This window comes from Myotis davidii, unplaced genomic scaffold, assembly GCF_000327345.1.
Source record: "Myotis davidii unplaced genomic scaffold, ASM32734v1 scaffold917, whole genome shotgun sequence".
Taxonomy (NCBI): domain Eukaryota; kingdom Metazoa; phylum Chordata; class Mammalia; order Chiroptera; family Vespertilionidae; genus Myotis; species Myotis davidii.
Genome location: NW_006288251.1, coordinates 336909 through 352384, shown reverse-complemented (window position 1 = coordinate 352384; position 15476 = coordinate 336909).

Sequence of the window (15476 nt, the reverse complement as noted above, 5' to 3'; positions counted from 1 at the left end):
GACACACACACACACACACACACGGAGTGCCTGCCCCAAGCCTCCGTGGCCAGACTGCAGTTTAGGCCCACTCCCCTATGGGAGTGGTCCTAATACATCAGTAAGACATCCCCTGGGGTCTCCCGGACTGTCAGAGGGGTTAGGCTGGGCTGAGGGACCCCCACCTCCCAGTGCACAAATTTTGTGCACCAGGCCTCTAGTAATATCAATAATAAAAAAAAAATTAAAAGAGAGGGTATAAAACATGGAGTCAAGGGCAATTTCCCAAAATAAAAATCAAATATTCAATAAGATAGGGACTATAAAAATAGAGATAGTAAATACATTGAATCAAGTCAGGAGGTCCAATAACTAATAAGAGTGTCACAGAAGTTCAATAACATAGGACAAAATTCTAAAGAAATAATTAAAAAACATTGCCTGACCTGAAAAAAGATGTGCCTTCAAATTAAAAAGGCTCATTGAATGCCATAAAGGATGCATGAAAAATAAAAAAATACTTAAACACTATATGGTGAAATTACAGTCGACTAATACAAAAAAAAAGAGTTCCTAAAATTTGCTTAAGCAGGAAAAATGTTCAACTAAAAGGAAACAATAATTAAACTAGCATATGATTTCTCCATGAATAAAAATGGATTGCAGCATAAATTATAGCATGCCTTCAACATTTTTAGCAAATTTACACTGAATCATAAATCAACCATGAGAAATTAATAAAGCTATTTTCAGATATTTAACTACTCATAAAATTTTTTATTCACTTACCATTTACAAAAGAATTATGAATGTACTTTTGCAATAACAGCACAAGTAATATAATAAAAAAGAGAAATATTGGAAATATTCCAAATAATTAGAAAATGAAATAATAAAAAGTACAATTTTCAGTATAATCAAAAGCATTTAGGACTAAATTAACTGAAAGGAATGCAAGGCCTCTGTTCTGAAAAGTGAAAAACACTGCTGAGGCAAATTATAAAAAAACATAAATCAAAAGGTAAATCATGCTCATGAATTGGAAGCTTTCATAGTTTTAAGCTGCCATTCTCCATAAATCAATATGTAGATTCAAAAACAAATGTACATCATAATACTAGCAACCTTATTTTAAAAATTGACAAACTGATTCTAAAATGTATATGGAAATGCAAAACACATAGCATTGCTAAAATTCTTTTTTAAAATGTTGGATTACTCACACTTGGAACTTCAAAACATAAAATATAGTAATCAAGATAAGTAATATTGGTATATTTGGGAACCCTGATCAGAGTACCCAGATGTTCAAGGCCAATTGGAGTGTGGGGGCCATGTCCAGAGTGTTTAAGGCTAATTTACCTTCTGCAGGTGCAGGGACACAGCAGTTTCACTATATGTACTGTGCAAGTGTGCCCTTCTATAACCCAAAAGAATGATGTCACTATTTTGGCAAGAAGCCTCTTTTGTCTAAGTTAGTACAAAGTATGTTGCTGAACAGTCAGTGCAGGGATGCATTGTGGGTAAGATGTATTACTGACCAGCCAGTGTTGGCTATTTTTACTAGGATGGTGCCTGTGTTTGCTACTGTATTAGCAGAGACTGCTTTTAGATAGGACAAGACTGCTTTATCTGATGGGTCCTTAGAAGCAATGGCTACTTGGGCTATAATAAAGACTCTCTCATATGCCTATGACTATTCATATTGTCTTCTCTGTCCAATACCCGGTGAACAAGGAGGTCCAACCCCTAGCAGAGGGACTCAGACCTAAAAGTATATAAGGATAAACAACTAGATTAATAAAACAGAACAATATATGGCACTGAAACAACTGTATATGTGAAACATTGACCCCTTTTCATACTATATACTAGAGGCCCAATGCACGAAATTCGTGCAATGGGCTTGGCCCTCTCAGCCCCGGCTTCATCCAGAAGGTTGTCCAGAAGGACGTCTGGAAGTTCATTTACTGTCTGGTCTAATTAGCATATTACACTTTTATTATCATAAATGAAATTGAACTATAGTTTATAAATCTAAATATAAAATTAAAAATATAAAGTTTTTAGGAGATAACATAGGAGAATACATTTATTGCCTTGGGGTTAGCAAAATGGATTAACCATAAAGGACAGGATAAATTGGACTTGATTAAAAGTGTGCTTATAACAATGATGTTATGCATGTGAATAGCCATGACACAGTTAAAATATTTCAAGTATCTGCCTTGGGGTTAGCAAAATGGATTAACCATAAAGGACAGGATAAATTGGACTTGATTAAAAAGTGTGCTTATAACAATGATGTTATACATGTGAATAGCCATGACACAGTTAAAATACTTCAAGTATCTGACAAAGTCTTTATCCAGAATATATGAAAAGTCCTCCAATCTATATTAATAAAAGGGTAATATGCTAATTAGACAGATAGACTGCATGTCTTCTGGACATCATGCCTGACATCCTTCCTGACAAAGCTGGAGCCTGGGCAAAGCCGTCCAGGGTCCTGGGTGCCTGCCCAGGTGCAGCTGGCCTGGGTCTCGGGTGCCTGCAGCCAGCCCAGGCGAAGCTGGCCTGGGTTCCAAATGCCTGCAGCCGGCCAGAGGGAGGGAAGCCCAGATCCCAGGTGCCTGTTGGCGGCCAGAGGGAGGGAAGCCTGGGTCCCGGGTGCAGGGGCCGAGGCAGAGGCAGTTAGAGGTGATCAGGCAGGCAGGTGAGTGGTTAGGGGCATCAGGCAGTCAGGCAGAGGTGGTTAGGGGCAATCAGGCAGGCAGGCAGGCAGGCAGGCAAGCAGTTAGGAGCCAGTAGTCCTGGATTATGAGAGGATGTTCTACTGCTGGTTTAGGCCCAATTCCCCAAGGTGTCCCGGATTGTGAGAGAGTGCAGGCCGGGCTGAGAGACCCTCCCCCCCATTCATGCACTGGGCCACTAGTTCAATAATAAAAAGATAATTGACAAATGAACAACAGTCTTGAACAGACAGTTCACAAAAGAAGATACTATATGAAAACACAGTAAGTGTAGAGGTATCTCATTGTCATTTCAGTTTGTACTTTCTTAATGACTAATCAAAGGAAGCACGTTTTTATGTGTGTATTTGATATCCTTATATCTTCTTTCATGAAGTGTCCAAATATTTTGCCACTTAAAAAAATCAGCATGTGTGTTTTATATAAAATAAAAGTGTCATATCTTTGAAATTCAAGTCTAAATTCAGTTTCTTTGCAGATTTTCTCCCAGTGGCTTGTGTTTTCATTTTCTTAATATCTTTCAAAGAACAGAGGGGGTTTTTTATGAAGTCCAATTAATAACCATTTTCTTTTCTAATATGCTTTTTGTGTCCTATCTCAGAAATCTTTTCTTAGTCTCAACACATAATTAATTTGCCTATGTTTTCTTCAAGAAGCCATATACAGTTTGCTCTCACATGATTTATTCTGTCTTAATCTTTGTATATGGTATGAAGAAAGGGTCAAGGTTCATGATTATGCAAATGTATATCCAAATATTCCAACACTATTTGTTGAAAAGACTATCCTTCACCCCATTCAATTACCTTTGTTGCAAATCAATTAGCCAAACATGTGTAGGTCTATTTTGGAACTCTATTTTTCTCCATTATGCTATACATCTATTCTAATACCAATTCCACATTATCTTAATTACTTTAGCAGCTTTAGAGTAACTTTGTGAAAGCAATCAGGGAGTACTCCAACTTTATTATTTTTCAGAATTATTTTTCCTATTTTAAGTTATTTTTATTTCTCTTTAATTATTGGTATCTAGTTTTCAATATCTAAAAAAATACATCTGGAGTGACATGAGCAAGATGATAGAATAGGAGGTACTTGACTTTATTACCTATCACAGAAGGACCAAGAAACTATTCACAGAACAAGAACACCCTGTGAAAATACCAAACCCCAAGGGTAAAGCTCAACATACACACAAAATATAGAAAAGTTTTATTACAAGGGTAAGAGGAGCAGTTTAGCAGTTTTATTAACCACATGACTTTTCCTCCAGGCCACACAGTGTCACACTGAGAGGATTCCCCTGGGCCAATGATTTCTCCATAGTGGAAAAAAGAACTCGAGTCAGACATCCAGTTTCTCCAGCTTTCTTGGGAAGCCATTTCTTTCTAACTTCATGGGGAACTCTGGGAGAGTCAGCAGGGCTAGATTGTGAGGGATCATCTTGAAACAAAGAAAGGGGCAGGGCTCAAGCAACCAACAGCAAACCCTACCTGCTCACAGTTGCTACCAGCTGGTCTGCTAGTCCAGAATCCCAGGATGTACTGACTGGTGAAGGTCTTTCCTTGCTGAAATGAATCTGGAGAAGATGAAGGGGAGATTCTTACCTCAAATGATCAGGCTTCTCTAATAATCCAAGTGTGAGAAAAAGATGCAAATACCAGTGCTATGCAGATAGGAAAGAAACTGAGGACATTTGGGAGGGGAAATTATGAAGTCAGTTTTTACATGTTAAATTGGCTTTCAGTGACTACTAAATGGAAATGTTCGACAGGCAATTGGAAAGCTAAGCTGGTGACTCAAGAGAGATTTTAATGCTGGAGACCAAATTTGGGACCCAAAACTACTTAAAGATTGATACATACTGGAGAATTGTAACTATGTGAATGAATGTGAATGCCAAGGGGGATATTTAAGAGTGAATAAAAATTGAAAAAGGTAAAGGAAACAGAAATCTTAGAAAGTAAGATTTACAGACTTAGTGTTCTAAAAGTTGATTATAAGAAATATTTGACACAGGTATCAGTTAAGTCCAAAGAATTCCACAAAACTACCAAGGAGATTTTATTTTCATCACAATCAGAAATAAATCTTTTATAACATTTGTTTTTTAACTCTTAGATTTATTCAATTGTTTTACATTTCAAACAATCCTAATATATAAAAACCCTGGGTCTGTCATGACAGGAGGCTCAACCAACCCAGCACTGACTGCTGAGGGGGCTGCAAATCAGGTTGGGGGAGAGGCCTGAAGAGAGAAGCAGGGTCTGATCCGTAGCCTCTGTGGCAGCTGTTGATCAGCACTTGCCTCTCTCTTTCTCTCCAGCAGCTGTGCCTACATTTCTCTCCAGGCCTCCACTAGGGCTACTGATCAGCCCTGCCTTTTTGATCAGGCCCCAGTGATAGGCCCAGAGACACTGACTGGTATAGAAACTGACCAATCAGAACTAAATCTGGGTTAACCATGAGGAACCAATGGCTTCCTAGGAGGCGGAGCTTTTGACACCAACTGGCATATAAACCAACCAATCAGAACCAAATTGGCCAGCAGAGGAGGGCAGCTGGGGGCGATTGGGATGGCAGGGGAGCAGTTAGGTGTTAATCAGGTTGGCAGGGGAGTGGTTAAGGGGTGATCAGGCTGGCAGGCAGAAGTGGTTAGGGGAAATCAGGCAGGCAGGAAGGCGAGCGGTTAGGAGCCAGCAGTGCCGGATTGTGAGAGGGATGTCTGACTGCCCACAGATTGGAGAGTCTGCAGGCTGGGTAAGGGACACCCCCACCCTGTGCACAAATTTCATGCACCGGGCCTCTAGTCTATAATAATAAAAGCATAATATGCTAATTAGACTGGAAGTCCTTCTGGACATCCTTCTTTCCGGACAAAGCCGCAGTAAGTGGGGGCATGGCAGAGGCAGCAGAGCCCCCGGCCACAGCAGCAGCAGGTGGGGGTCTTTCACAAATATTGTGCACCAGGCCTCTATCATTATAGTATATTTAAGCTCTGATGGAATTAACTTTGCCATTATTTTATTCTAATTCTTTCTCAGTGAACCTGTTCCCACATCCACAATCCATTATGTTACTTTTCTTTCTATCCATGCCTTTGTCTGATCACTATCTCAGGACTTTCTGCTTTCTACTATTGATCCTAATTGGTTCCTTTTTTCTCTTTTTAGCTCTCTCTAAACTACGTCAGAATTCATTAGACATTTATATCCTTAATTGAGTTTATAGGAAAGCATCATTATACTTATCCAACTATATCTTCTATTATTTCTCAATCTGAATATATTGTTTTTAGGAAAATAATTTGCCATCAGTGGCCCAAGAATATCTTCTACAAATTAAAGAAGTTTTTCTTTTATTTATTATTGTTCCTCCTGCCTAGAACATACACTACCATTCTTTTTTCATCTTTCCTTTTAAATTTACTCTACAATTATGGTCCACATCCACCATATATAAAGAATTTTCCTTATTACACTAGCCCATTCTCTGACCTTGTCTTTTCTCAATTTCTTGTTTTAACTACCAGTTTTCACATTTAATCATATATTGTCTCATTTTGTTATTTAATCATTTACATCAAGTAAAACCAGAAAGTATCTCCACAAATTATTATGTACAGTGTTACATAGTCCATCAAAAATAACAAGGTCTAAAAATAGCAATAAATGACCAAATGAACAATTAAAAAACATAAAAAAGAAACAGTGGTAGGTGACCCAAATATGATATTGAAGTTATCAGGGATAGACTTTTTAGAATATGTCTCTGCCCTGGCCAGTGGCTCAGTTGGTTGAAGCATCCTCCCCTACACAAAAAAGTGACAAGTTCAATTCTTGGTCAGGGCACATACCTAGATTGATGGTTTGATTTCTGGTTGGGGCAGGTACGGGAGACAATCAATTGATGTCCTCTCCCACATCGAGGTTTATATCTCTATCTCTCTCTCAAATTAAAAAAACAGAACCTTGGTGAACCTCTGCACACTATGGCCTATAGGGCAAGTCCAGCCTGCTGCCTGATTTGGTAAACACATTTTCTTGCGAAATAACTATGCTAATTTGTTTACGTAATGTTTATAGCTATTTTCATGCTAACATAAGCAGAGTTAAGTAATATCAACCAAGACCATATGTTTGTTAAAGATAAAAATATTTAGTGTGTGGTTATTTACCTTAAAAGTTTGCCAACCACTTCTTTAATTGTTATTAATATATCCAAGAAATTAAATAAAATAATTGAGATTATTGACAGAGAACTGCAAACATAAAAATTACTAGAATATAAAATTTTAAACTGAAAAAAATAGAAAAACTAAAATTAAATCTCAAGAGATGGGTTTAATAGATTCAACATAGCTAAAACATAATTACATGAACTTGAATATAGAACATAAGAAAATGCATAAACTTAAACATGGAGAACAAAAGTATGTAAAACAGAAAAGAGCTTAAATGCATATTAAAAAGTGAAACAATGAATCATTCATATAACTGAAATCAAAGAAAAATTCCAGAGTGATGAAACACAAGTAATATTTGAAGTAATAATGGCTGAAAATTTTCCCAAACCATTAAAAGATATCAAATTACACATTCACAAATATTAAAAACCAAAACAAGATAAGCATTTAGAAACCACACTTGAGATCTTAGTAAAACTGCCAAAAATAAAAGACAAAGATAAAATCTTAAAAACCGATAAAAAGCAGTCATATTTTATCTAAAGGTTCAACAATTAGAATGATAGCTCAGGCCTTGGCTGGGTAGCTCAGTTGGTTAGAGTGTTGCCCCAATACACCAAGGTTGTGACTTCAATCCCCTGTCAAGGGCACATACAAGAATCAACCAGCCCTAACCAGTTTGGCTCAGTGGATAGAGCATCTGCCTGAGGACTGAAGGGTCCCAGGTTTGATTCCAGTCAAGGGCATGTACCTTGGTTGCGGACACATCCCCAGTAGGGAGTGTGCAGGGGGCAGCTGAATTGATGTTTCTCTCTCATCAATGTTTCTAACTCTCTATCCCTCTCCCTTTCTCTCTATAGAAAATCAATTTAAAAAAAATCAACCAATGAACCAATGGACACAGACAACAGGGGGTGAGGGCATGAGTGGGGGGGATAGGGGGTAATGTGGGGATAAGGACACATATGTAATAACTTAATCAATACAAAATCTTTAAAAAGAGAATCAACCAATGGATGCATAAGTGGAACAACAAATTGATGTTTCTCTCTTCTCTCTCTCTCTCTCTTTATCTCTCTCTCTCTGTCTTTGTCTCTCAAATCAATAAAAAATAGCTGAATGCTCAAAAGAAATACTGTAAGTTAACTTCAAACTGACTACATTGACTGCAAGAGCCCAATCAGAGAAGAAGAGAATATGTCATAGGTCTCGGGAAACGCCAAGCCTAAAGTAGGAAGATGCCATAAATAGGAGGGTTTTCAATAAAGTAACTTGTTGGTGCACTTCAGTAAGTGCAATCAGGAGAGCTGACATTTCTCCACAGGTTTTGTTTTCACTACTTTCTTCTATATATCTTGTAAATTTAGTTTATATACTTTTTTAACATAAAGCTCATTTTTATTTTTTTATTTTTTTAACATAAAGCTTATTTTTAAATGAGAATGTAGATTTAAAAAAATAAGATGAATTTCTAATTTTATTGCATCGTGATCCACAAATATGCCCTGTGTAATTTCTGCTTTGGGGTAAAAAAAAAAAAAGTTGCAATTTTGTTTGTGGTCAATTTACATGGAGAAGCTTTGTCAACATATCAAACACTTTAAAAGAATATTTCTTTTTCAGTTGAGTATACAGTTTATATATTATAAAAAGCTTTTTAGTTATGATATTACAGTATTATATACCCTCTTATATTTTGAATTTGGATTTGTTAATTTATTTTTGTATTTCTATCATTTTATTTTGCTTTCAATACTTTGAAGGTGTGTTAAAAGATGTATAGAAATCTCTAGAAGAATAGGAAAAAAAAATTATAACCTTCAAACTAATAAAGAAATACAATGAAACAATAAAATTATTAATTCAAACTAATTATTTTACCATTACAAAACAAACACTAAGAACGTAAATAAACACAAATATATTAGTAATTAAATTAAATGAACTAAATACTCTAATTAAAAGGCAAATGATATCAGAATAAATCAAAGTGTTGAGCACAAACCATGGGCTCCTTACCAATCTCGCAATGACATAATTTTGTGTCCCTCTCAGTTTGAGTGCTGCCAGTATTGAAACATTCTCCACTTTCATATTCTGGGTGGAATATCATGGTTTTTGACAGAAGATAAGGCTTACTGCACAGGAATCATATGATGTAATTTCAAAGTGCCTTTCCATACAAAACCCTGGAACAATGGGAATTGAGAGGTTTTAAGCAGGTAAATTATTTACCTCCTCCCTCTCCATACACTACTTTAAGTTGTACTTTCTCCTTGAAACACTGATATCAATATCTTACATAAGTGAACAAGCTTGTTGAACAATTTTCTGGGTTATTTATTTATTTATGTATTTATGTATTTATGTATTTATTTATTTATAGAATTTATTGTAGAGACATTGGTTCACAAAAGCATACAGGTTTCAAGTGTACAACTTAATAAAACATCATTTGTACACTGCATTGTGTACCCATCTCCCCAAGCAGTCTCTTTCCATCCCCATTTCCCCTCACTTTGCCCACTTCCACCTATCCTCTATCCTCCTTTCTCTTTGGCTATCACCACATGGTTGCCTGTATCTATGTGTTTTATATATATATGACTTTTGTTTAAGTCCTTCATCTTCTTTCATCCAGCCCCCCAATCAACTCTCCTCTGACAGCTGTAAGTCTGTTCATGTATCCATGCCTGTTTCTATTTTGTTTGTCAATTTATTTTGTTCATTAGATTCCACATTAAGTGAGATAATATACTTGTCTTTCTCTGACAGGCTTATTTCACTTAGCCCAGTGGTCGGCAAACTGTGGCTCATGAGCCACATGTGGGTCTTTGGCCTCTTGAGTGTGGCTCTTTCACAAAATACCGACTTCTGTGCATGGGCAACAAAGTTTCAATCACACTGTACATGCGCACCCGCATGTGGTATTTTGTGGAACAGCCACACTCAAGGGGCCAAAGAGACACATGTGGCTCACGAGCTGCAGTTTGCTGACCACTGATCTTAGCCTAATATTCTCCAGGTCCATCCATGCTGTCACAAAGGGTAAGAGTTCCTTCTTTTTTTATAGATGTGTAGTACACACTCCATTGTGTAAATGATCCACAGCTTTAAAAAAAAAAAAAAAACAGCATTACTGGGTAAAATTTATATAGCATACAATTCATCCATTATAAGTGTACAATTCAGTGATTTAATATATTTACAGAATTATATAAGCACTAGTAGCCCTGTGCATGAATCCATGTACCAGTAGCTCTCTGCAGGGGCCTGGCCGCTCCGCACCCACTTCCCAGAGGCTCTCCGTGGCCCAGAAGCCCATCCACACCCAGGCACAGAACGTTTGCTTCATCACTGGGGTGGTGCAAGTGTTCTGAGCCCTGGCCTGGCCAGAGGCCCATCTGTGGCTGGGAAATGCAAACGACTTCCCTCCCTATTCTCAGGAACTCTGATGAAGGGCTTCTTTCCTCTTTCTCAGCCAGCTTTCACCTCTGTGCCTCTGCCACCAGCCCCTCCTGTCACACTATCCTCCACCCCCTCCACCCTCTAGCTGCCTGGACTTGAACTTGCCTGGGAGTCGGGGGCCACTCAACTGGTTCCTTCTCTTCTTAAGCAAACATTCTGCCAGGCCGCTCACACTGCCTGCTCTCAGCGGCCGTCCACTCTCCTTGGGACTGGGGGACTCCAGCAGGGCTGAGATGACTGGGCACCGCCATCTTGTGGTTATGGGTGCCGTCATTTTGTGACAGAGTGATGGTTAATTTGCATATTACTCTTTTATTAGATAGGATAATCACAATATAATTTACCACAGATTTTTTTTTTTATCCACTCATCTAGTTATGGCCACTAGGGCCATTTCCACATCTTAGCTATAATAAATAGCACTACAATGAACATTGGGGTGCTGAAAGTAAGTTTCTGGCCTTTGCTTACAATGTTGTGACCCTGCTGGCTGAAGCCCGCGGTCCAGCTCTTAGGCCTCCACTGCTGAAAGTAGGTTTCTGGCCTTTGCTTACAATGTCGTGATCCTGCTGGCTGAAGCCTGCAGACTAAAGCAGGTTTCTGGGGTTTTGTTTAGCTTTCATATTTGTTACATAGTTGCTTAGAGTTGCAGCTCAGAGGCCTGCAGCGGCAGGTGGGGAACATTGCAGTCCTCCGTCACTGAAGCAAGCAAGCCTCATGTTAGTTCAAGCTTCCTGGCTGCCGGCCGCCATCTTGGCTGGCAGTTAATTTGCATATCGCCCTGATTAGCCAATGGGAAGGGTAGTGGTCATACATCAATTACCATGTTTCTCTTTTATTAGATAGGATAAATTGTGTATATAGTCATGTGCTGGTTAATGACAATGATATGTTCTGAGAAATGAGTTCTTAGGAAATCTAGTTATGTGGATATCATAGAGTGAACTTGCACAAACCTAGATGTAGAACCTGCTATACACCTAAGCTATATGATAAAGGTTCCAAGTCTGGACAGCATATACTGTACAGAAAAACAAGAGATTAAATCAAGCACAAGTTAAAATTCTACAATCAAGAGATGCGGTAAACATGATATGTATAAGGCTGATGTCAGCATAGCACAGAATACTGTTTTACAGAAAACTTTTTATAAGTAGAAAGAGTATACTCTAAAATAATGATTAGAATGTAGTAAATACATAAACCTGTAAGATAGTCACTTATTAACATTATCACATATATGTACTATACATCGATAATTTTTTTTTAAAGTTAAGCTACACAGAACAACATGTGATCTCACAAATGTATATTAAGTGAATAGGGCACATACCAAAAAGTATATATTATCCATTTAGTTATATAAAATTCAAAAATAGACAAAACCAACCTCTAATGTTGGAAGTTAAAATGTAATTTATCTTTGTATAGGTGGCAAGGAATAGTGACTTGGCAAATGGGTATTAAGGCAGCTTCTATGTTGTTGCCAATGTTCTGTTACATGACTGTGAAAATTAATCAAATGGACACTTAGGATTCTCAAGAAAAGATGTTCTAATTGGTCTAAATGTACTCATTTGTCAACCCTGATTCAGTCAGTGGAGATCACTGTATTGGGTTCATATAGTCTGCACCTCATTCATCAGGGGCCCTGGGATGACACCCTTTGAGAAGGGTGTGTAGGTGGCGTATGAGTGAGAGGAAAGAATCAGGAAAATGGCATGGGTCATATAGGTAACCCAGGAAGTGTCAGCTATACATAAGCATCAAAAACTTGAACTTGCAAAACAAAGTGAGAAGGAATTGTGATAATATCAGGTGAAACAGGAGCGAGTTCATTTAAAAATAAAAGTGGATAGTGTTTCAAAACAAGAAAGTGTTGGATAGAGTAAAATGCTACCAGGAGCTAAAGTATGTTAAACATTGAAAGGAGTACTAGTAAGTCAATTAAGGGTCACTAGTGACCTTTGTAATCAAAGTTTCAGTGGATTGAGAGGAGCAGAATCCTGATTGCAAGCAAAAACCTGATTGCACTAGAATGAAGAATAAATGGGAGTTCTCTGGGAATCTTATGAAGGCTATAGACCTTCTTTCCAGAACGGCATATGCACACAGACTTAAAATAATTTTCTCCATTTCAAGGGGTTCATGTACTTCTTGAAGCCTATTTATCAATCCTGGTTTAAGAAAGTTTAGTGTAGGCAGTGATCTGAAGCCCAGACTTACCTTCAACTGGGGATCTCAGATACCTCCTGGGACCCTACAACCACAGCCCCCATGGTCAAGCTGCCTCAGCTATGATCCAAAACTCCAGCCTCTCCAACAATGGGTGCCTAGAAACTCTGTCCAGAAGCAGACAAAGCAGCGTGAATATGCGGACAAGCCCTGCGCTTTCTCACAGAGTAGAGAGAAGGAACAGCTGAATCGATTAATATCCACGTGGAATTGGCGAATTAAACACAGGTCAGATATTGCCTAGGGAAAGGTGAAATCTGGGATCCAGGCTGGAGGGAGAAATGCATGTGAAACCCGTGCAGTGAGAACTAAAGTCTCAGAGGAAGACTAAGCCCCACAAAATCCACGGCTGCTGAGGTCAGGGTAGCCCTGGAAGGTGGAAGAGGGTACACAGGGATACTGGCAGAGACGGACTATACAAATTAACCCACAGCAGGGTTGGGCCCAGAAAGGCAGCCTGAAGTTCTACCAGTATACCGGCTGCACAATGCCAGGGGAAAAAGATGCGAGTCTGCGCACTTCCTGTGGCTTTTTTTTTTCTCTTCTTTTTCTTTTTAAATCTTGCTTTTTTATTGTTAAGTCCAGTACATAGGATCTTCCAATTATAAAACACTCACTGAGACTGCAGGGGAAAGCTGTTTTTGTGGAACCTGGGGTTCAGCTCTAGGGCAGTCGATCCCCCCAACCCAGTATTAAGTGCTCCAGGAAAGTAATAACTGGGTAGGAGAGGGGCCTTTTAGTGCCAGATGTCAATACAGAAACACTGAAACCCAGGAATTGTATCAGAAAATGACTCTTGTGTGAATACAACTAAAGGCAGGCTGAGAAACAAAGGGCTCCCAACTGCTAGAAAACAGGATTGTGGCTTATGACACAGAGGAGTGGTGGAATGCATGGAACTTCAATACTGTGCTGTCTACCTGACAGGAAACAGACCTGCCAAGCAGAACAGTAGAGGAATTGAATGACCTTCACTATTTCACATTTTTATTTTTTAACTGTTACTTGAGAAACTATTTTATTTCTCACTTGATTTTACCTTTTTATTATATTTTTAATTATTATTATTGCTACTATTATTTTACCTTTTTGTTAAGTTTTATTTTATTTGTTCTTTATTTTATTTTATTTCTGGATTAGTGTTCTACATTCTATTTTTATTTCCCTTTAGCATTATTTTACTATATCTCAATTTTTCCTTTATGCCAATGCTCACTTTCCCCTTGTCCTATTTCTCTTACCCTATTCCTGCTTTAGTTTTTCTCTATCCTTTCTCTTTACTCACTGTTAAAAATTGATCTTACTCACATATCTAATTTCCGTGCCCCTGCTCCAAGTCCATACACACTTCGCTCTTCTATTTCTTCACTATTAAAACTTTCTTTTACTTCATTTTTTGGCTTTTTTCTTTCTATCTGTCTTGTTGTTGTATGTTTGATTTTTGATTAGTTTGTTTTTTATTGCTTGTTTGTTTTTGTTCTTTTTGTTTTTTCTATTTGTTTCTTTGTGTGTTTTTTTACTTTTGTTTTTCCTCTCCTCACTTGTTCTGCTCTCCAACTAATAGCTTAACTAATTCCAATCACAAACACAGGCCTCTTTTACTTTTCTTCTTATACACTCATTCTCTATACTGGATTGTGGCTATTTCCCCATCCATTCAATTTCTTAAACTTACCTTCTGAAAATAAGCTCTACTTCCTCAGATTCATCTGGGTGTTTGTTGTTGGGGGTTTGTATTTTACATATTTTGGATTAGTTGTTGTTTGTAGTTTTCATTCATCTCCAGGTGTTTGTTGTTTGCATTTTTTGGATTAGTAATTGTTTTATTAGAGTTTTCTCCTCATATATATATATTTTTTCTCCTCTGGGATTTTTTTTCACTTTCTTTCCTCTCTTACATTTTTTCCCTTTTATCAATATCATTCTTGCAATCTTTTCTCTCCCCTTACTCTCTTTTCTCTGGTGGTCACCTTTATTTGGGGTTATTAGTATCATGAATACATTTGTATTTGGTGCCTTGTGCATTCTGTCTGGTTGCGTTGTATTTTGTGCCTTTACATCAACACAGGAGAGAGAGAGCTACGTAACCAGAAATCCAGAGAGGAGAAATCCTGGGGAGAAAAAGAAATAGCCCACATAAGAGAAGGAGGAATCATCAGAAAAGGAAGTAAACAGAATAGAAGCAAGCAATATATCAAAGAAATAATTCAGAGCAATGGTCATAAGGTTGCTGAAAAGAATGGAGGACAAATTCAACAACATGTGTAAGAACCAAAAGGAAATGAAGAAGAACCAAGGATAAATGAAAAATGACATTGCTGCAATAAAAAATAAAAAAAACTCAATAGAAAGCAACAACTCAATAGACTAGAAGAAGCAGAGGACTGCATGAGTGAGCTAGAAGACAGAGTAGGAATAAATACACAAGCAGAGCAGCATCTTAAAAAAAAAACACCAAACTTAAAAATCTGGAGGAGAGCCTAAGGGAACTTTGGGACAAAATGAAATGAAACAGCATCCGCATAATAGGGATACCAGAAAGAGATGAAACTGAGCAAGGAATAGGAAACATGTTTGAAGACATAATGACAGAAAACTCCCCTCATATAAGAAAGAAAAAACTCACACAAGTCCAAGAAACAGAGTCCCAAACAAATAAACACCAAAAGACCGACACCAAGACACATTATAATTAAATTGGAAAACACCAATGACAAAGTAAGAATTTTAAAGGCTGCCAGAGAGAGACAGAAAGTTATCTACAAAGGATTCCCCCATCAGACTAGCTACTGATTTCTCAACAAAAACATATCAGGCCAGAAGGAAATGGAATGAAATATACAAAGTCATGC